Source organism: Lytechinus variegatus, chromosome 17, assembly GCF_018143015.1.
Source record: "Lytechinus variegatus isolate NC3 chromosome 17, Lvar_3.0, whole genome shotgun sequence".
Taxonomy (NCBI): Eukaryota; Metazoa; Echinodermata; class Echinoidea; order Temnopleuroida; family Toxopneustidae; genus Lytechinus; species Lytechinus variegatus.
Window position 1 is genome coordinate 20,578,093 of NC_054756.1, and position 9,375 is coordinate 20,587,467.

The window sequence follows — 9,375 nt, forward strand, 5'->3', positions numbered from 1 at the left end:
AACAAGATGGCAGTAGAACTCATTCTCAGCCCCCCCCCCACATATTAACTATGCTTTTCTCTACCCCCCCCCCTCCCTCTTGAATCCACCACTCTTCAGTCAAATTCTAAAGTTTTCTCTTCTCATTCCCTTCCCCATGAACCAATTTCACAAGCGCTATTGATGCAAGGCCTATCTAATGTGTACTTTATCTCGTGATGGGTGCAATACACGATTTACAGCAGCGCTCGTCGGTATACGAAAACACACGACAACATGCAAGCAAGTCCCAGTGACAAACACATGCACATACAGCCTACACAGCCTAGCCTAGGTACACAAACACAGAGTTAGTTACTAATAACAACTTGTTACCTGTACTACCCCCTATGTAGCCTTGTATAGCCATGAAGTTCAGTTTTTGGACCTCTTGATGATTGAAACATGTCTACTAGTAAAAAAAATCTGCTACTGAAGAGTTGGGCAGGGATTTCATCCACTAAGGAATTCCCCTTCTAATAGTAATAGGCTATGGTCAAGGTTATATATAGGTCTCACAGGCCTAATTCATTCCCCATAGACTCATGTGTTAAATTGGCACTTTAAAAAATTCATAAAAAATAAGGATGAAATTCGGGGGTCGAATGTTTACTACCAGTGGATAGGATTTATATCTGGCAATCCATATCTGACCAGAAAAGGGTCCCTCGACCGGCTCATTTTAAAAATAAATTGGCGTGTTTGAAGACACCGTCGGGGGGAGCAGATTCATCAACTCAAACAGCAAAATAGCCCTAATCCTTCCGCCAGTCATAATATAGTCCAAAATTGGTGATATTTCTTCCCAATTAGGGAAAAGGAAGTTCAGTAATTACCAAAATAGAATCAGTGTTAGATGGACAATCATATGCATACACTTTGTCAATCAGCCATATCAAAATAAAAAAAATAGCAATGGGTTGGCTCGAATGAATATCTATGGCCTACCACTAGTAATTAGGCCCGTGAGACCTGTATTGTATGGCACATGAAGGTTTCTTTTTAATTTACCTTCCTGGCTTTTCTTCAACATCTGTACACTCACTTTATCACAAAGAAATGCATGAAATATACAGATGTGTTATGTAATGACCATTTCTAATGTTACTCCTAATGTCTAGTGCCCTATGGATTTACACACATCCTACATGCCTATATGTAGCTCAACAATGGATGCAATGTAGGGCCCAAATCCTATAATGCAAATTGTAGATATGAATAGTGTGCATATCTGGATTCAAGATCTGCCCACAATATAAATACCAGATTCACATGAGTTTAATTAGATAACAATAAAAAGAAATGAGAATCAACATACAAGCATACTATACATTCACATCTTCCTATGACAAGGGCCCAAGCCAGGGTGTAAGAGAAAGAGACAGGGGGTTAGATGGCTTGTATTCTAAATGGATGGGGGCTAGTCTGGCTAGAAGTCAGTAAAAGTTGAACAAGATGGCAGTAGAACTCATTCTCAGCCCCCCCCCCACATACTAACTATGCTTTTCTCTACCCCCCCCCCCTCCCTCTTGAATCCACCACTCTTCAGTCAAATTCTAAAGTTTTCTCTTCTCATTCCCTTCCCCATGAACCAATTTCACAAGCGCTATTGATGCAAGGCCTATCTAATGTGTACTTTATCTCGTGATGGGTGCAATACACGATTTACAGCAGCGCTCGTCGGTATACGAAAACACACGACAACATGCAAGCAAGTCCCAGTGACAAACACATGCACATACAGCCTACACAGCCTAGCCTAGGTACACAAACACAGAGTTAGTTACTAATAACAACTTGTTACCTGTACTACCCCCTATGTAGCCTTGTATAGCCATGAAGTTCAGTTTTTGGACCTCTTGATGATTGAAACATGTCTACTAGTAAAAACAATCTGCTACTGAAGAGTTGGGCAGGGATTTCATCCACTAAGGAATTCCCCTTCTAATAGTAATAGGCTATGGTCAAGGTTATATATAGGTCTCACAGGCCTAATTCATTCCCCATAGACTCATGTGTTAAATTGGCACTTTAAAAAATTCATAAAAATAAGGATGAAATTCGGGGGTCGAATGTTTACTACCAGTGGATAGGATTTATATCTGGCAATCCATATCTGACCAGAAAAGGGTCCCTCGACCGGCTCATTTTAAAAATAAATTGGCGTGTTTGAAGACACCGTCGGGGGGAGCAGATTCATCAACTCAAACAGCAAAATAGCCCTAATCCTTCCGCCAGTCATAATATAGTCCAAAATTGGTGATATTTCTTCCCAATTAGGGAAAAGGAAGTTCAGTAATTACCAAAAATAGAATCAGTTAGATGGACAATCATATGCATACACTTTGTCAATCAGCCATATCAAAATAAAAAAAATAGCAATGGGTTGGCTCGAATGAATATCTATGGCCTACCACTAGTAATTAGGCCCGTGAGACCTGTATTGTATGGCACATGAAGGTTTCTTTTTAATTTACCTTCCTGGCTTTTCTTCAACATCTGTACACTCACTTTATCACAAAGAAATGCATGAAATATACAGATGTGTTATGTAATGACCATTTCTAATGTTACTCCTAATGTCTAGTGCCCTATGGATTTACACACATCCTACATGCCTATATGTAGCTCCACAATGGATGCAGTGTAGGGCCCAAATCCTATAATGCAAATTGTAGATATGAATAGTGTGCATATCTGGATTCAAGATCTGCCCACAATATTAAAACCAGATTCACATGAGTTTAATTAGATAACAATAAAAAGAAATAAGAATCAACAGACAAGCATACTATACATTCACATCTTCCTATGACAAGGGCCCAAGCCAGGGTGTAAGAGAAAGAGACAGGGGGTTAGATGGCTTGTATTCTAAATGGATGGGGGCTAGTCTGGCTAGAAGTCAGTAAAAGTTGAACAAGATGGCAGTAGAACTCATTCTCAGCCCCCCCCCCACATACTAACTATGCTTTTCTCTACCCCCCCCCCCCCCCTCCCTTGAATCCACCACTCTTCAGTCAAATTCTAAAGTTTTCTCTTCTCATTCCCTTCCCCATGAACCAATTTCACAAGCGCTATTGATGCAAGGCCTATCTAATGTGTACTTTATCTCGTGATGGGTGCAATACACGATTTACAGCAGCGCTCGTCGGTATACGAAAACACACGACAACATGCAAGCAAGTCCCAGTGACAAACACATGCACATACAGCCTACACAGCCTAGCCTAGGTACACAAACACAGAGTTAGTTACTAATAACAACTTGTTACCTGTACTACCCCCTATGTAGCCTTGTATAGCCATGAAGTTCAGTTTTTGGACCTCTTGATGATTGAAACATGTCTACTAGTAAGAACAATCTGCTACTGAAGAGTTGGGCAGGGATTTCATTCACTAAGGAATTCCCCTTCTAATAGTAATAGGCTATGGTCAAGGTTATATATAGGTCTCACAGGCCTAATTCATTCCCCATAGACTCATGTGTTAAATTGGCACTTTAAAAAATTCATAAAAAATAAGGATGAAATTCGGGGGTCGAATGTTTACTACCAGTGGATAGGATTTTATCTGGCAATCCATATCTGACCAGAAAAGGGTCCCTCGACCGGCTCATTTTAAAAATAAATTGGCGTGTTTGAAGAAGACACCGTCGGGGGGAGCAGATTCATCAACTCAAACAGCAAAATAGCCCTAATCCTTCCACCAGTCATAATATAGTCCAAAATTGGTGATATTTCTTCCCAATTAGGGAAAAGGAAGTCAGTAATTACCAAAATAGAATCAGTGTTAGATGGACAATCATATGCATACACTTTGTCAATCAGCCATATCAAAATAAAAAAAATAGCAATGGGTTGGCTCGAATGAATATCTATGGCCTACCACTAGTAATTAGGCCCGTGAGACCTGTATTGTATGGCACATGAAGGTTTCTTTTTAATTTACCTTCCTGGCTTTTCTTCAACATCTGTACACTCACTTTATCACAAAGAAATGCATGAAATATACAGATGTGTTATGTAATGACCATTTCTAATGTTACTCCTAATGTCTAGTGCCCTATGGATTTACACACATCCTACATGCCTATATGTAGCTCAACAATGGATGCAATGTAGGGCCCAAATCCTATAATGCAAATTGTAGATATGAATAGTGTGCATATCTGGATTCAAGATCTGCCCACAATATAAATACCAGATTCACATGAGTTTAATTAGATAACAATAAAAAGAAATGAGAATCAACATACAAGCATACTATACATTCACATCTTCCTATGACAAGGGCCCAAGCCAGTGTAAGAGAAAGAGACAGGGGGTTAGATGGCTTGTATTCTAAATGGATGGGGGCTAGTCTGGCTAGAAGTCAGTAAAAGTTGAACAAGATGGCAGTAGAACTCATTCTCAGCCCCCCCCCCCCACATATTAACTATGCGTTTCTCTACCCCCCCCCCCTCCCTCTTGAATCCACCACTCTTCAGTCAAATTCTAAAGTTTTCCTCTTCTCATTCCCTTCCCCATGAACCAATTTCACAAGCGCTATTGATGCAAGGCCTATCTAATGTGTACTTTATCTCGTGATGGGTGCAATACACGATTTACAGCAGCGCTCGTCGGTATACGAAAACACACGACAACATGCAAGCAAGTCCCAGTGACAAACACATGCACATACAGCCTACACAGCCTAGCCTAGGTACACAAACACAGAGTTAGTTACTAATAACAACTTGTTACCTGTACTACCCCCTATGTAGCCTTGTATAGCCATGAAGTTCAGTTTTGGACCTCTTGATGATTGAAACATGTCTACTAGTAAGAAAAATCTGCTACTGAAGAGTTGGGCAGGGATTCATTCACTAAGGAATTCCCCTTCTAATAGTAATAGGCTATGGTCAAGGTTATATGTATTGTATGGCACATGAAGGTTTCTTTTTAATTTACCTTCCTGGCTTTTCTTCAACATCTGTACACTCACTTTATCACAAAGAAATGCATGAAATATACAGATGTGTTATGTAATGACCATTTCTAATGTTACTCCTAATCTAGTGCCCTATGGATTTACACACATCCTACATGCCTATATGTAGCTCAACAATGGATGCAATGTAGGGCCCAAATCCTATAATGCAAATTGTAGATATGTAGTGTGCATATCTGGATTCAAGATCTGCCCACAATATAAATACCATTCACATGAGTTTAATTAGATAACAATAAAAAGAAATGAGAATCAACATACAAGCATACTATACATTCACATCTTCCTATGACAAGGGCCCAAGCCAGGGTGTAAGAGAAAGAGACAGGGGGTTAGATGGCTTGTATTCTAAATGGATGGGGGCTAGTCTGGCTAGAAGTCAGTAAAAGTTGAACAAGATGGCAGTAGAACTCATTCTCAGCCCCCCCCCCACATATTAACTATGCTTTTCTCTACCCCCCCCCCCCCCCCTTGAATCCACCACTCTTCAGTCAAATTCTAAAGTTTTCTCTTCTCATTCCCTTCCCCATGAACCAATTTCACAAGCGCTATTGATGCAAGGCCTATCTAATGTGTACTTTATCTCGTGATGGGTGCAATACACGATTTACAGCAGCGCTCGTCGGTATACGAAAACACACGACAACATGCAAGCAAGTCCCAGTGACAAACACATGCACATACAGCCTACACAGCCTAGCCTAGGTACACAAACACAGAGTTAGTTACTAATAACAACTTGTTACCTGTACTACCCCCTATGTAGCCTTGTATAGCCATGAAGTTCAGTTTTTGGACCTCTTGATGATTGAAACATGTCTACTAGTAAAAACAATCTGCTACTGAAGAGTTGGGCAGGGATTTCATCCACTAAGGAATTCCCCTTCTAATAGGCTATGGTCAAGGTTATATGTATTGTATGGCACATGAAGGTTTCTTTTTAATTTACCTTCCTGGCTTTTCTTCAACATCTGTACACTCACTTTATCACAAAGAAATGCATGAAATATACAGATGTGTTATGTAATGACCATTTCTAATGTTACTCCTAATGTCTAGTGCCCTATGGATTTACACACATCCTACATGCCTATATGTAGCTCAACAATGGATGCAATGTAGGGCCCAAATCCTATAATGCAAATTGTAGATATGAATAGTGTGCATATCTGGATTCAAGATCTGCCCACAATATAAATACCAGATTCACATGAGTTTAATTAGATAACAATAAAAAGAAATGAGAATCAACATACAAGCATACTATACATTCACATCTTCCTATGACAAGGGCCCAAGCCAGGGTGTAAGAGAAAGAGACAGGGGGTTAGATGGCTTTATTCTAAATGGATGGGGGCTAGTCTGGCTAGAAGTCAGTAAAAGTTGAACAAGATGGCAGTAGAACTCATTCTCAGCCCCCCCCCCACATATTAACTATGCTTTTCTCTCTACCCCCCCCCTCCTCTTGAATCCACCACTCTTCAGTCAAATTCTAAAGTTTTCTCTTCTCATTCCCTTCCCCATGAACCAATTTCACAAGCGCTATTGATGCAAGGCCTATCTAATGTGTACTTTATCTCGTGATGGGTGCAATACACGATTTACAGCAGCGCTCGTCGGTATACGAAAACACACGACAACATGCAAGCAAGTCCAGTGACAAACACAGCACATACAGCCTACACAGCCTAGCCTAGGTACACAAACACAGAGTTAGTTACTAATAAAAACTTGTTACCTGTACTACCCCCTAATGTAGCCTTGTATAGCCATGAAGTTCAGTTTTATGGACCTCTGAATGATTGAAACATGTCTACTAGTAAGAAAAATCTGCTACTGAAGAGTTGGGCAGGATTTCATACACTAAGGAATTCCCCTTCTAATAGTAATAGCTATGGTCAAGGTTATATGTATTGTATGGCACATGAAGGTTTCTTTTTAATTTACCTTCCTGGCTTTTCTTCAACATCTGTACACTCACTTTATCACAAAGAAATGCATGAAATATACAGATGTGTTATGTAATGACCATTTCTAATGTTACTCCTAATGTCTAGTGCCCTATGGATTTACACACATCCTACATGCCTATATGTAGCTCAACAATGGATGCAATGTAGGGCCCAAATCCTATAATGCAAATTGTAGATATGAATAGTGTGCATATCTGGATTCAAGATCTGCCCACAATATAAATACCAGATTCACATGAGTTTAATTAGATAACAATAAAAAGAAATGAGAATCAACATACAAGCATACTATACATTCACATCTTCCTATGACAAGGGCCAAGCCAGGGTGTAAGAGAAAGAGACAGGGGGTTAGATGGCTTGTATTCTAAATGGATGGGGGCTAGTCTGGCTAGAAGTCAGTAAAAGTTGAACAAGATGGCAGTAGAACTCATTCTCAGCCCCCCCCCCCCACATACAACTATGCTTTTCTCTACCCCCCCCCTCCCTCTTGAATCCACCACTCTTCAGTCAAATTCTAAAGTTTTCTCTTCTCATTCCCTTCCCCATGAACCAATTTCACAAGCGCTATTGATGCAAGCCTATCTAATGTGTACTTTATCTCGTGATGGGTGCAATACACGATTTACAGCAGCGCTCGTCGGTATACGAAAACACACGACAACATGCAAGCAAGTCCCAGTGACAAACACATGCACATACAGCCTACACAGCCTAGCCTAGGTACACAAACACAGAGTTAGTTACTAATAACAACTTGTTACCTGTACTACCCCCTATGTAGCCTTGTATAGCCATGAAGTTCAGTTTTTGGACCTCTTGATGATTGAAACATGTCTACTAGTAAGAAAAATCTGCTACTGAAGAGTTGGGCAGGGATTTCATTCACTAAGGAATTCCCCTTCTAATAGTAATAGGCTATGGCAAGGTTATATATAGGTCTCACAGGCCTAATTCATTCCCCATAGACTCATGTGTTAAATTGGCACTTTAAAAAATTCATAAAAAATAAGGATGAAATTCGGGTCGAATGTTTACTACCAGTGGATAGGATTTATATCTGGCAATCCATATCTGACCAGAAAAGGTTCCTCGACCGGCTCATTTTAAAAATAAATTGGCGTGTTTGAAGACACCGTCGGGGGAGCAGATTCATCAACTCAAACAGCAAAATAGCCCTAATCCTTCCACCAGTCATAATATAGTCCAAAATTGGTGATATTTCTTCCCAATTAGGGAAAAGGAAGTTCAGTAATACCAAAAATAGAATCAATGTTAGATGGACAATCATATGCATACACTTTGTCAATCAGCCATATCAAAATAAAAAAAATAGCAATGGGTTGGCTCGAATGAATACCTATGGCCTACCACTAGTAATTAGGCCCGTGAGACCTGTATTGTATGGCACATGAAGATTCTTTTTAATTTACCTTCCTGGCTTTTCTTCAACATCTGTACACTCACTTTATCACAAAGAAATGCATGAAATATACAGATGTTTTATGTAATGACCATTTCTAATGTTACTCCTAATGTCTAGTGCCCTATGGATTTACACACATCCTACATGCCTATATGTAGCTCAACAATGAATGCAATGTAGGGCCCCAAATCCTATAATGCAAATTGTATATGAATAGTGTGCATATCTGGATGCAAGATCTGCCCACAATATAAATACCAGATTCACATGAGTTTAATTAGATAACACTAAAAAGAAATGAGAATCAACATACAAGCATACTATAACATTCACATCTTCCAATGACAAGGGCCCAAGCCAGGGTGTAAGAGAAAGAACAGGGGGTTAGATGGCTTTTATTCTAAATGGATGGGGCTAGTCTGGCTAGAAGTCAGTAAAAGTTGAACAAGATGGCAGTAGAACTCATTCTCAGCCCCCCCCCCACATATTAACTATGCTTTTCTCTACCCCCCCCCCCTCCCTCTTGAATCCACCACTCTTCAGTCAAATTCTACAAGTTTTCTCTTCCATTCCCTTCCCCATGAACCAATTTCACAAGCGCTATTGATGCAAGGCCTATCTAATGTGTACTTTATCTCGTGATGGGTGCAATACACGATTTACAGCAGCGCTCGTCGGTATACGAAAACACACGACAACATGCAAGCAAGTCCCAGTGACAAACACATGCACATACAGCCTACACAGCCTAGCCTAGGTACACAAACACAGAGTTAGTTACTAATAACAACTGTTACCTGTACTACCCCCTATGTAGCCTTGTATAGCCATGAAGTTCAGTTTTTGGACCTCTTGATGATTGAAACATGTCTACTAGTAAGAAAAATCTGCTACTGAAGAGTTGGGCAGGGATTTCATTCACTAAGGAATTCCCCTTCTAATAGTAATAGGCTATGGTCAAGGTTATAT